The sequence below is a fragment of the Tachysurus fulvidraco genome, chromosome 19, assembly GCF_022655615.1.
Source record: "Tachysurus fulvidraco isolate hzauxx_2018 chromosome 19, HZAU_PFXX_2.0, whole genome shotgun sequence".
In the NCBI taxonomy this organism is placed as follows: domain Eukaryota; kingdom Metazoa; phylum Chordata; class Actinopteri; order Siluriformes; family Bagridae; genus Tachysurus; species Tachysurus fulvidraco.
Window position 1 is genome coordinate 10,632,767 of NC_062536.1, and position 15,413 is coordinate 10,648,179.

The window sequence follows — 15,413 nt, forward strand, 5'->3', positions numbered from 1 at the left end:
AATAATGCAAATAAAAAAAAAAAATCCAGAGTAGGTTAAAGTGTGATACTGTCAAACAGATACCCAGGTTTGCTTCTCAGTGCAGTGTACAGTACAAATAAGTATTATAAGTATTAACTTAGACTGCATTTTGCCTCCTAGCATGTATGAGCATTTTTAAAGAGAACTATAACTATATTGTCACCTTGTAAGAACATTTGGACTTATTTTTATAGCTACATTGGGAGATATTTCATAGCTAGATACATGCTGATGCACAAACAGTATGATTCCGGAAACTGTCTTTATCTGCTCAAACACAGCTGTCAGGACTTAGGTCTTAATAAAGCCTATGTAAAAAGTTTACTAAATAAAATTAAACAGTTTTTCATTTTGTTCTATCTTGTCTGTTACCCTGCTACAGTTCTTTGTGGCTTGTGTGAATTTATTTAATGTCTACCAATGCATATCTATACAGTTATCTGAGACAGAGGAAGAAAAACAGCAAACATCCAACATGGACAAACAGACATTACTGCAATAGGTCCATGTTTTAAAATGTTCTGCTGTGTGAAGCATTTTTTTCCACTATATGAGCATTTTTTCTGCTTTTTATGGTTCTTTAGCTATAACTACTACGACATAATTTTATCTGTATGAAGGAAAAAACGGTAAAAACTCTTTTTTTTCTCCTGTACTTTCATCCGTGTAGATTGTCGACTTGGTTGCATTTACCACCATCTTACCCACCCACCCCCACCGCCCACCCCACCCTCTTAATTTGTTCTATATACACTCCATGATCTCCTATGAATAAAATCACTTATTAATCTAAAATATGTTTTTTTAATATTGGATTTTTGGCTGTCTCTAGAAGAGATTTGTATCCTATAGCACCATTAATAAGTATTTTCCCTCTTTTATGCTATAAATCATAGAAAGTCTAATAATGCTAACAAGGCTTTTCCACTTTCTTATACTGAGTAATTAAACTGGTTATTAATGAAAAGATGTCTGGTTTTGTTGCTGTGTTTGCACAACTAATCAACCTAATGCTTCTTAGAGAATAACAATTTTGCTGAATTGTCACCAGCATGCATGTTGTTTCGATAGGAACTATCTCATTAAAATGGAGAATGAACACTTAGGATCAATCATGCCTATTATCAGATTGCTAATGACGCCATGTGGCAGGTTCCTACTGCAGCCAAATCGTTATTTGTTTAACCTTTCAGTTTCAGCTCACCCCCTCCATTTAATTGTTGGTTGAGAAATGAGACCGCTTGGTTTACTCTACTCCATATTGGTAATAATGAGAGAGAGATTGTAAACACGCCATTCAGTCAGAATTGATATTCACGAGTGTCCACAAGCCCTCACTCTCGTACACAAATACAGTAGCTACAGACAAGTCAGTCTGGTTATGAATCATCAAAAAAGGCCAAATGTCAGAATATGCTTTAACCTATACTGCTGGTTTGCTGTAGCTTTTACTTAAGTCTGTGTCTGGTTTCTGTGTCATGAAGAGCTTCACATCTTCAGCACGACACACAGCTCCACATTAGCATACATCAGGGGTACTGACATGAAAAGATCAGGTTATACAAAATTCCTAGCATACAAAGGTCCAGAAAAGCAACTTCCATGACTGAATTGTGACAATATTTGCAATTTAATATTAAATTATTAATTATTAGTTCATGGTTATAAATAAAGACAATTTAAAGTGGTTATGTTTTGTTTCATGTTGGTGCATGTACCACTGATACAGGGGGAAATAAATGCATAGTTTGTCCATCTGTCTTCAACATTCTGTCTTAGTATTCCTTTTTCTTCAAACAAATCTAATTCTTTAGGCCAAAAAATGAAATCTATGAACGTCTGTGAAAACTCTTCCCTTACTGATATAACAACTCTAGCCATGTAGTTGTAGTACCCTCTAGTCCAATGAACTGCCTTTAGCAATTGCATTAATGAATGGGATATGGCTAGTGGATAGAATACAAATAGAATTGAGCCACTGAGCTACATTATTTTGTCTCATATATCAGCTTTTTATCAGCTCTGATACAATACATAAGTTATATACTTATATATATATACTTTATATATATATATAAAATTCACTCTGATGACCAAACTGCACTCTTCCTTGTCACTGAGTTGGTACCAAAAGTGCACATTTTGTACATTTAATTAACTCTTAAGCAAGTAATTAACTTTTAGAGTTATTTAACAGATTTAGAGTAAACATGTACCATAAATTATTTTAAAATGTTTTTAGTTTAAATGTATACATTAAGATTCAAGGCATGGTACCACCAGTGACATGGAAAAGTAAAATAACCTTTATTTCTGACTGTCTTAGATACTTTACTGGGCCTAAATCTGGACTATTTACAACTGACATACATACACAGTAAAGCATGACTGTTATGCTCTAGTTTACTTTTAACATACACCAGTTAAAATACCTTTAAGGGCAGACCAATTTAATATTATATAGTATATATGATGTTACATACATTCAGTACAAATAAACTCTATCTCTGCAAATGTCATATATTACATTGTCCCTTATTACATTAACCATTCTTGCTTCTACTTTTTGTTATTTAATTTTCAAGCTAACAATACATTTTGTATCAATCCTATTACAGTGTGTAATGATTGAGAGAGCAATGCTAAATGATCCATTAATGTTTAATTCACATCAGCCTATTTGTTCTAATTAAACTAGAGGGCAAATGATAAACATTTGCCTCAAGATTGAAGATTCCTATCTTCTATCCTGTATTAAGAATTAAAATATTCAAATCCTTATTCTCTATTGTGCAATTCTGCAGACATTGTTACTGAAAGCTTGTTACTTCAATGGCATGCATAAACAGTTATGGATTTATAAATACACAGATATATAAATACATAATCATCATTGCACATTTATCAAATAATGTTTTTTGCTCCTTTTTCAGATATGGGACATCTTCAACATTGTAGTTGATGCATATGTTCTTAAATATTCTTAAATAATTCTTAAATATTCTTAAATACTCTTAAATAATATAACTTTAACTATCTGTGTATAACAAGGTTTTTTTTGTTTTGTTTTTTTTAGAAAGCAGCCATTTCGATCCTCAGACTCCATGATTGTCGGATGCTGTGTCTTTGTCAATTTCTTCAATGTGTTAAAAATATGTTGTTACTTTCTCTTATTTTCACATTGGTTAGAAACCCAGCATTCTTTAGTTTTTTCATCTTCTCTACAGGTTTCTTGTTTGGCTTGTTGTATTATTTAGCTCCCTTCTTTTGTAACATTACTCTTGAATGTTTTCCTTTCATTTTTTGTCAATCACCTCTGGTGCTACCTGATTTGTTGTTTTCGGTGAAGGCATCAGTGTCATCCACAATAAAAGTTTAATATGGCAGACTTAAAACCAATGCTTGCCTTATATCATGCTCTAATGTTCATGTTGAATCCAATATACAATCAAATGATAGTATCAGTGTCAGAGACTGGGACTCCTGTGGGAGCACTGGGGGCACTGGCAAGTGAATTGATGTTATCGTCATGTGATTATGTCTTGTAGGAGTTCACCTGTTTCCCATTACTCTTAATGTGGTTGGTTATTTATACCCTTTCTCGTGTGTCAATTGTTTGGCGAGTCATTGTTCACAACGTGCTCTGTGATTGTCATTGTGTGCTGTGGTGTTTATGTTTTGTTTCCATGTTTTAAGTAACCTTATTTTTGTCTGTAATGTCATGTAGTTTCTAAGTGTTCTTGTTTTGGCTCACTCTCTCACTCACTCATTTTCTACCACTTATCCGAACTTCTCGGGTCACGGGGAGCCTGTGCCTATTTCAGGCGTCATTGGGCATCGAGGCAGGATACACCCTGCACGGAGTGCCAACCCATCGCAGGGCATACACACACTCTCATTCACTCACACACTACGGACAATTTTTCCAGAGATGCCGATCAACCGACCATGCATGTCTTTGGACCGGGGGAGGAAACCAGAGTACCCGGAGGAAACCCCCGAGGCACGGGGAGAACATGCAAACTACACACACACACACACACAAGGCGGAGGCGGGAATCGAACCCCAACCCTGGAGGTGTGAGGCAAACGTGCTAACCACTAAGCCACCGTGCCCCCCTTTGTTTTGGCTTATATTTTGTTTATTCAAGTTCGGTTGTCTTTTGTTATGTTTTCGTCTAATAAACCATGATTCGTCTCTATCCATGCATTTGGGTCTGTAAAATCTATGCCACGCCATCATCAACTTAACAATCGGTATCTATTGTGAACGATCACAGTGACGTCTGCTTTATGACAGAAAAAATAAATTGTTTTTATGGCATAATATGTTTCCTTTTTGCTTATATTGTATTCTACACAAACATTAACAACCTACTGTCTGACTTCAGATTGGAACAATAAAAAAATTTTATCTTTGCATTTTATCCCTCCTGGTCCAAATTAACAAACAGATGAAGCCAAGATTTTTTTAACTAAGAAAAAGCAACAGTGTGTTTATCAGGGTAACTTCTCTATCTCATGATTTTTGCAGTTACCAGTTTATTCAAGTGGCCAGCACATGTACGGTATTGTATCCTTTTACTTCTGCACTTATATACAAACATAAGCAGATAGGAAAGAGTTGCAGTAAACACATCTGTAATTTGTATTCATAAAAGCGCACAAACCAGAAAAACAACAAGAAAATACATAATGAGTAGTTTAAAATTCATGTCACATCCATAGGGCTTATTGGTCATTTGATATGCAACAGCATGTCATGGATTTGGTAAGAAAACATTCAGTGATTGGTTAATACTCAGAGTGAGTCAGACTTTAGCTATTGTGGTTGCATAAACTCTATAACTGCACAAATTGAGATTTCAGTGATTTTGAACATATAAACATGAATCATGGTGACACCATGTTATGTCCTAGAGCTATAGGAGTCTTGACAGGAGCCTCTTGACAACTTATAGTAATAAAAGCATTTAGGACAAACAACACATTCACAGTTTAAAAAAAAATACTTATTAGTCTTAAGGTGGTAGACAAGGATGATAACAATACAGGACACCAGTACACGTAATTCTAGAGGGATAAAACAACATGACCAGAAGTACAAGGAACATGTTCATGAATAGACCAGGATTAAAGGTTTGTACTGTGAGTAATTAATTGTCCTCAATTTACTTGCAAATAGTTGTGATGTTCAGAGAAGATGGAACAATGTTAACACGCTGCCAAGTACAAGGAAGTTCTTTATACTGTGACTTTTAATTTCCCTCTAAAAGCCGTTACAGGTGTGCTGGAAACCTGAGTGGATGTTTAGTCTTGCCTTAATGTTGCTGGGCTATTAGGATGGTGTCTATTGCATTATGCATTCTACTGCAACCAGTCAACCAGATCCTGAAGCAGGTGGCATATCTGAGAGACAGAATTACAGGGCCCCAAACACACACATTAAAGCATTCATTCATAATTGTATGATTTTTTTTGTGTAATTTTGTGCAATTGTTCAGGCAATTTTTGTCCCAATTTTGGGGAGGAAGGAGGAAACCAGAGAACATAGACGAGACTTCTGCGAGCACAATAAGAACATGCAGAGCTCAAAATAAAACTGCAGAAAACCCTGCAAAACCACAATGCTACCCACTGGTACCTGTTACCAAGCACACATCAGACACTGATCACAATGATAAGGAATGGGAAGCCTCTGGGAAAAGCACTAAATCTGCTTTTCAAAAATCTACTGAGACCATGTGACCACTAGTCACAGTATGTTCAAAATACAGTACTGCCAAACATTTGCTCTGAAATTAAATCTTGCCAGGTCGTGCCTCTGAGTTTTGGGTATGCCATCATTCTTCACATCAACAATGCCAGACAAATGGTGTGCATCTTAGAGCTGCCAAATCACTGAGATTGAACTTCAAAGATGCCAGACTATTGGCTGAGATGGCAGGGAAGGCTCACAGTGTTGGAAAATATATTTTTCCCATGTGTATCATCCCTTTTTCTTTTCAGGACTATTAAATGTTCTATTTTCTTATAATTCCATGAATTAACTATATAGTTGACTATAGCTGAGTCATGGGCATTCATCTAGTACATTCAGCCAAGATTTGCATCAGAGTATGAAAGTGTGATCCCAGTATAAGGAAATTACATTTTCTGTCAGGGCATGTCAGCATATCAGTAAAATTGATTGGCTCAAGGAACTTCTTAAAACTTCTTACACTTAAGTTTAAAACCACATCCTGTATTTTAAGAATTGATTTTTTTATAAGACACTTGGTTTTCCTGCAAACATCCATTTACAGTCTCCTGACTACACCATGTTAATGACCAGTAAAATAAGCATTTGGCTCATTTTAAGGACACTTGGGTTCTGTGCATTTTACTTGAGAAGCAGTAGGATGGCAGAATTGAGCTCCTGGGTTTAATTTGGTAGATGTACAGTACTACTGGTTCGTGTTCCGCAGTTTTTTGTTTTTTTTAAATATATTAGCATCAACCCTGCTCTGCTAATGTTTGATTTGTATCCAAACTTGGAGACATATATATCGCAGAATCTGCTGAAATGGACAAATGGTGAAGGGTGATTTAAATCCATTTACCATGCAGACACTCACATCCAATATGCAAACTTCAGAAATCTTTGTTATTGACTCTTAGGGAGCACAAAGCCAGGTCCTGTTTTCTGCTTGTGAACAAGCTTGTATGCAGGTTTTTCCCATTACAAACAAAGTTACTACAAAGTTACAATGGATTTCTTTGTTTGGTCTCCCACTAAGCAAAATACGTAGATTTCGTAATATGTTTAAGTATGCAATATAATATTGTATGAGATTTATTCAAACCATCATTTTTATAAAAAGAAATAAATATTATATAAATTATAAAAAATATATATAAATACTTTTTTAATATTTGGGTGGCCATGCTTAATCCCAGTGCTTATTTTGGGTTTCAAGTCTAAAGTGGGGCAAAATATGAATCTATGTCCAGAGACAAAAAAAAAGATAATATAGCTACCACTGACTGGCTTAGAAGAATTACCACTGGACAGAAAGCATTTGTCATTTAGTGAAAATTAAACTATGATTAAATTATAATCATGACTAATGATTGAAGTTAAGATAAGAAGTTAAATATAGAGTTTGTGCAGAAAATCTTGTTTTTAAGTTTTAGTCAAATTTAAAACTCAGAAAGTGCTCATGGACCAAACTTTGGTTCAGAGGTCTGACAAAAATTGAAGTTCAAACTGTTGTTTTTATTGCAAAGATCTCTGTTTGTTGTCATGTTTTTTGTCACATACGCCAATATGAGCTAGCTGTACTTAATTTTCCAAAGATTAAAGTTTTGTTATGATATAACATTAGTCTACATCTTACAAGAAATGCTAGTATTACAAATGCAACAACACTAGCTAACTGTACACTGACAATAATCATAATTATTATATTATTCCAAAGATATTTTATTATTGGGTATCCATAAGCTATGACATTCTTGATTGCCAACAAACTGACAAATCAGCCTGACAAATGTGCTTCCAATTGTGCATATACAGTATATTTTTAGCAATTTTTACTATTAAATTTGTACATTGATAAGAGTAACTATCAATTTCAATCAAAGTCAAAATGAAGATGTTTATTTGTACACAACTACCCTGTTGTGTTTTTCTCTTACAGTTCCTACGCATTCTGAATATCTACAAATACCCTTTTATTCAGTCACATGGAAACCATCACGTATTATACCTAATGTCGAATTGACCTAGAGCTCAGTTGGGGTCCACCCACATGTGTGCAGAAACACAAAGGTTGATTCTCATGGCTTTCTCTGTTCTGGCTTCACTGTAAATCAGTTCACAGCAAGAAAAGCACACATGCAGGTTTGGACACAATCCAGTAATCTTCTGACCATCAAGCTCCAAGTGGCACTGCCATGAACAAGTGGTTTTTATGGATATCAGTGTAGCTCTTAGATGCATAACAAAATGGCACTTTTGTAGAACAATGCTGCCACTGAACACAGGACTAATTAGACCGGTTAGACTAAAGATCCATAGTGAAGGACAAAAATATTACTTTCTAGGTCAATTATTTTACAGCATTATTACACAAATCGTGGCTCTCATTACAGGTGTTTTAGTAAAAAATGGGATTTTCTGAAATGCAAAAGTCTTACATTAAGCATAAATTTAGTGTAGCTAATGTCATGCTAGAGGGAATAAAGAATTACATTTTAATATTTTGTATTTTTGTGTACTTGCTTCAGAAAATTAAAAAAAATGGTTTATGGATCAGTTATTTTTCCACAGCAGGACAATTTACTTGTTATACTACAAGTAGGTTTATATAAAATATATATATTTTTTTACTTCTGAAGACTGTAATCTTAAACCCAAATAAGAATGTGATCCATTTTTTCCTCCTTGTGTCCTGAAGGTGACTGTACTCTCACCTTCATAGCAAAACAGACCACAATTTGTTTTGTTATTTCATGGCTGAAAAATCACTGATACCCAGCAGTGTGCCTGTCTCCATACTTGTGTTTGTCAATCAATGTTTAATATGTGTGTGAAACAGAAATAGAGGTTTATACACAATGTGTGAAATGTAAGATGATGATTTTGTCCTACCTGTGAATTTCCACCTGGGTTCTGTGGGCTTCCCATTATCATTTATTTATCGTCAACAGAATCGTCATGATGGAAAATCAATACATTTATCAGCTACCGCATAACAGATATGAATCTATATATCTGTATCTTGTATATTATAAAAAGACAGACCATTACATAGTGATGTTGAATTGTAAAATCTGGCTGTCTGAAGGTATTGAAAAATCTGCTGCAATATCACAGCTTTAACAGTAGATCCAGCAAGGCAGAGCAAATATTTATATTAATGTGCTGGTTTTCAATAGATTTTAATAATGCTATGTCTTGCTATGACTTGTATGGTAGACCTGAAGTGTTCTCACCTGTAACTGTTGAAATGCTGAAGATTGCTCTGAGATTTTTATTTAGAATTTTTATTTTGAGTCTCCAGTGTCAGTGGTTAACTGTAACAAAAAAGCTATAACATTGAGATTTGAGATACTGAAAATTCAGCACAGGAAATTAAAAAGTGCTTATGAGAAACTTTTATAAAGTAACTGATAATTAATACTTTAAATGATTACAAGTATGACCACCTATTATTGTGGAAATATTTTGGTGGTATAAGAGGAAATGCTTCACCTGAACACAACAAACCCCATTATGTTTCATTCCTTACATGTTTAACACAATATATGATTATAAAGCTCTTCTTAGAATGCAGATCTAAAGACACAATGAAGAAAAGCATCTGAACGTAATGTAGCAAAATTTATCTTTAACTATCAGTGAAGTGATCATTAGAAAATGATAATAATTATAATAGATAGTAGAAAATTTTAATGTGTTGCTATATTTCTTTCAAATTTTTCAAAATAAAAGCTGAATATATCATATTCAGTATATTCAAAAAAAAAATACAGAATTTTATTTCATTTACTTGATAGTCTAATCTAATAATTTACTGCAGTATTATTACTATATGGAGAGCATTAAAATATGTGCAGTTTAACTGCCCGAATGTCTTATTTGACTGTTAAATGCCATTGAAAAAAAAATTACAGCAGTGTGCTCTGTTATGGTGATTCTTACAGTAAACTGAATGCTGTTCTTTCTTTGCGTGTTCATAACAATAACCAGGCAACAGTACAAATGGTCAAGATTGGGCAGTGAGGCAGAAAAGACATGACATAAATTCTTGAATCAGCTCTTACAAAAAAAGGAAAGTCAATATCGCTCTTTATTGAAACTATGTCTGAAGGATTAAACTGACATTTTGTTCAACATTCAAAATATTTTACTTGTGACTAATCCCTAGACTCACTAGTTCTGAACTCTAAGACCATAGAGATTCATAACTAACATAACAGTCCTCCACTTTTCTTTACTGCTTTTCAAGAAAAGACAAAAAAAAAAGCAGCTATAGCATACAGTATATAACCATTTCAATTTTTTCTATTATTCTTCTCAATTTTGCTCAAGTAAAAAATTCAGGCTGAGATTATAAAACTTGCATAGATAAAATTTAAGAATAAACCTAGAATAGCTGGGTCAGCTTAGGTAAATAAACCACTGCTTTTACATTACAGCTTTACAGCTGGAGCCTGGGTCAAGTCTGAGTTGTGTCAATTCTACTGACTGTAGTCTCAGAAAACAAGAGTAACACCAGAGTATTTCATGTCTTATAATGCAGGCATATACACTGCAACATGCTCTCACGTGCAAATTCGTAACAATTTGCATGACTTATGTTGAATGAGATTTTCTTGTCCATGTTAAAACCATTAAAAAACATTAATCCACTGCTGTTATCTTTAGAATTCTTTTTCTGTGTCTGTTTTATGGTGTTCAGGTTCAGAAAAGGCAGTGTGAGCTCAGCCATAGAGGCAGGTGGAACAGAGCCAAACAGCTTAATAAATTTTAAATCCCACTAACAAACTAATGTCAGGTCACTTTTCTAGATGTTGTATCACTGGATGGTGTTTTCGTCTTGCCCAGTCTATTAGCAAACTATTTTTATTACACATAATGCTAAAAATGGGAACTACAGTTGTGTACATAGAGACCCATTGGGGCAGGAATTACGCTGTTCCATGCTTTTTTTGATTAACGTTTTATTTAAGAGTGGGGTTCAAGAGAGTTCATGCTATTACCTCTTCTGAATTTTCTCCCACACACTGTGAAAGTAGTGACTGGAACCACAAATGCTGTGCTGAACACATTTCTTAGAAGAAAATATCCATTTGAACAACAGTTACCAAATTAACACTTTTATTGTTTTAGTCCATAGTTTCTTTGATTAGAAAGGATGTAATTAGCAAATTTGATGTACACTGATATCTGGACAGCTAAGTAACTAGCTAAGTTGTTGATGTGCCCTTGGAGTGCAATTATCAGCACACAGAAACAATCACGTTTAACCATGAATGGTTAGATTAAATAGCTATGAACAATTCTCCAACAAGTTAAATTTATTTAAGTAAAGCAAATTAAAGAGTAAGATAGCAAGGTTACAACAGAGATGTACATTTTCTTAGACAATTCATCTGTGCCAACAGTATGTGCTGGCTTTTCTATTCAAGTTTATTCAAGTCTTGTTAACTCTCAATATTCTACTGCAGGTTTACTCTAAGCGTTCCTTAGCTAATATTCAAGTGGGATAGCCTCTTCCCATTTTTTTAAGCTATGTTATGATTAATTTTGTCATATTTATTCAATTGTCGCAAGCCATAAGGATGTGCAACAGTCCTGTCATATTGATTCCTGGCTCTACTGAAAGCCAAGTTGTGCTTTTGTCTCCCTCTTCATCTCTTTCACACTTTTCTTTTAATGTCAGAGTATCAGTGAGCATCAGACTTTGAAATGTCAAAGACGTAGCTTGTCAGATTGAACTTTTTTGACTTGCTTTGTTCCATGGACAAATCTCAGTATATCATCCTTCCTCCTGATAATCCAACTTCATTTACAACAGCTATTTTGTTTGTGTCACCCAACAAAATTGTATTACACAGGAAATGGAGAATTGCTCATCCGATAAAGTTAATGGTCATATTTGCACAAGTGTGCATTGTATTTAGATATTTATTTAAAATATGATTTAATGTATACTTTATTTTTACAGTCAAAATATTCAGTCTCTGACTAATGTGTTAAATAGTCTGGTACACACAAATGGCACAAAGAGGAAACTGTCTGTGTTTTTTTATTTCTACTTCTTTGTTTTAAAAAGCTTCATTTGCCAAGAACAGCTGGTGGACTGTCGTAAACCAGAGGCTAGAGATTTTCTACTCCATTGGTTGCAAGGACTGAACAATAATCCAAAGTCTTAAATCCCCAAAGTCTGTTGTTTTTTATGTGATTAGTCATTGATCGTTGTATTTTGTGTAGTACTTGTGAGACAGATTACTCATACAACAATCAAAAAATATCTTACCCAATGCCTGCTTTAAGTTGATTTTGCACTTTCAAATTTCAGTTTACACAACATGGTACCCAGTAATTTAGCTCCAGGATATTGTTAAAGGCAATCTCAGAATCCGGTCCATGGGGGTGCTTCCACTTTTTTCCACTGCTGCTTAAGAGGCAGTAGCAGGCCCTGCACTCCATTTAACTGCAGACTGAGCCGTGTCTTGAGAGCCCTCAGTCAATGTCAAATCTGTCAATTCACCAGCCAGGATGCCAGGAAGTGCTCTAGCAGCATGCAAAAAAAAAAAAAAGATGTTGATTAACAACTGCCTACAGACAATTCACACTAGTTAGCAGTTATTATTATTACTGAACCCATATTACACTCCTGTCACAATTTTTTTTTGCATGATTTGAAGCTCTTTGATGCTTTATTGAATCATTTTTTTGTCTTCAACCACAAAAGATTGACACATTTCAAATCAAATAAAATTAAATCAATTTTATTTGTCACATTCACATACATACAGAGTACGACATGCAGTAAAATGCTTTTTACGTCTGTCTGCTATTCAAGCATAAAAAGGAATGGAATACATTTTTGGACACAGAATACGGTTTCAGTGCGGTTTCTACTGTTGCACTGTTGCGTAATACAGTGTACACTGATATTCAATTAAATTTCATTTCTATAACTATAGACATTGTCTCAAAGCAGCTTTACAGAATTTCAAATTAATTTATATTTATCGCTAATGAGCTGGCCACATAGCATAATAATGACTCTAGAAATAGCTATAATTAAGATTTACTACAGTCCCAATTTGCAAAAAAATGCTGAGAAACACATTAATGTGCCTTGATCAAGCTGGTGTGCAAAATATGTCCATTAAATTGCTGTGTTTCCAAAAAAGAAAACTAGGCATCCCATATATCCCAGTTTTCACCATCTGCATGCATTTATGAAGTGAGATTTAACAGCAGCAATTAACAGGCACATTATTTGCCCTACTAACACAGACTAAATGGTGTCACATGCAATTTGTACACTACATGCAGATAGTCCTCATGTTCTCCTACTGTTTTAACTTAATTGCAACAAAAGTTATTAAAGTAAACACAGCATGACACACTCAACAATGTGGCATTTTTTTTTGCATTTGTAGCAGCTGACAATGAGTGTAAAAAAAGTGTGTAAAATCAGCTCGCAGACCTCATAAACCTGGACTACAGAGACGAGAGAGAGAGAGAGAGAGAGAGGGAGAGAGAGAGAGAGAGAGAGAGAGAGAGAGAGAGAGAGAGAGAGAGAGAGGAGAGAGAGAGAGAGAGAGAGAGAGAGAGAGAGAGGAGAGAGAGAGAGCAGAAGAAGGCTGAATAAGTATGGTGAATAATTCCATTGTAGTCCTAGCAAGAATCAAAATCGTATTCATAAGTGACAGACAGACTGACTCAGTGGTCTTTATATGGGACTCTACTGACTTAAAAGTTTTTATGCCTAGTTGTGTCTACAGTTTGCTTTCAGTTTGATCTCAAGAGGTAACTGCGAGAAATTGTGAAATGCAAAATATGATCATATGCACTCCAACTCAGTGAATACCCACAGATGTGACTTTGTTCTGGGAATATATTAAATTCCTCACAGCATTTCATTACACTCACTGTTTGTGCATTCAATGTATACATTTGCACACTAATTACTGCACATCAGGGCCACAATGCTGGTTAATCGACTACACTTCCTTTATACAATTAACCTATAAACACTGGGTACTTTATCAGGTAAAGTAACTATATATAAGCACTTTGTAATGGAGACCTACTATTCAACTGGTGGACAAGCTTCTGTGACAGTGAAATATAATGACACTAGTTTGGGGCTTTCTGATTTGTGCATAACATTGATGCTCATTTAAATTCACAAAGAAAATGCAACAAGGAAAATACTCCCCCTCGTGGCAAGGTGTAAATAGAAATATTGTGAGTAAGCATATGAAATTCTTACTCTAATTGCCTCTAAATTTTGCACTGAATGAATAATATGAATAACGATAATGTAATAAACAATTAATTGTCTGAAAAAAGTGTGAGCTTTAAATCCTTTACCCAAAATTAATTCCAAATAAGCGCTAGTTACTGTGTGTTTCCTTGTTTCTTACAATGAAAAAGTATTTTCTTTAAGAGATTTACATTTAACTGCAAAAAAATATGTAGATACAGTGCATGGCAGAAAAATAGCTAGCAAACATTGATTATAATGCATATTTTATGGTGGGTTTTAGAGCTATGGAAATGAAAAGGCAGATTTACTTCTATTTTTCCCATGTATTTTTGGGATCATAAAACCAAGCTCATCGGGCAAATCAAGAAGCATGAGACCATGACAGCATGTTTACTACAGTTACATTTTAGATTTAGTTTTTAATATCAAACCTGCATACCTCAGCTATGCACACATGCGTTGTTGTTTAGGGGTTTAGTGAGTAATATTAATGGCATCAGATCATTAATCACTATCACAAGTAGAAAGTAAGCTGTAAGACCTAAGATTAATTGCAAACATGGCATTAGATGTTTTAAAGTAACCCTGCTGTTCTTCAGCTGGAGTGGATTTGGCACTCCTCTTTTATCACAGAGTAGACAATGCTTTTAAAAACCTCTTTTGGGAGAACATTCAGCTGACTTGGTCCTCTGCTTTTAATTGTCTTGCACCATTTGTGTGCTTTAGGTCAATTTTCTCAGGGTTATTTATTAATTTAAATCCGTCAAGGGTGTCTGATGCACAGACACACACTCATTAATCTCTGTCTGAGTCTTCATTAAAGCAGACAGTAACACAATCTCTTTCTCCTTCATCCCCAATTTAGCCAATTATTCCTATTTTATCTTCCCATTCGTTCTCCTCTAAACAACTACATCTCTACCTCCGCATGACTACTACATTCAAAGCAGGAGCTAAGTGTCTGTTGTTTACTTGACTGTAGCAAAAACAGTTTTTGGTAAACAGTACCAAAAAAAGTAGCAAAGGCTTAGTATATTATCCATGAACTCATGAGAAATAGAAAAACAACAGCAAATCCCACTGGGTAAACTTCTGTGGAGTAATAGATGGTGAAATTGATTGAATTCTATTACAACAGCTTACTCATCCCTGCTGTGTTTTCTTATCTAAATCAGCTTGTGTCTAAAAACAGAAATATAGGATTCTGGCAAAGCAGATGCTCTCTAAAAGTAATCCAGCTTCTCGTTGTTGTTCGTGGTTGTTTTATTTTAGTGTGTTTTTAAGGACTAAACTGGGCTCTAGCATAAAAAAGTTTCAGAATACTTTCATTTAGTTTATTACTGCTTTTATTAAATGTCTTCTAATATACTGTATAGCACAATATTTATGTGA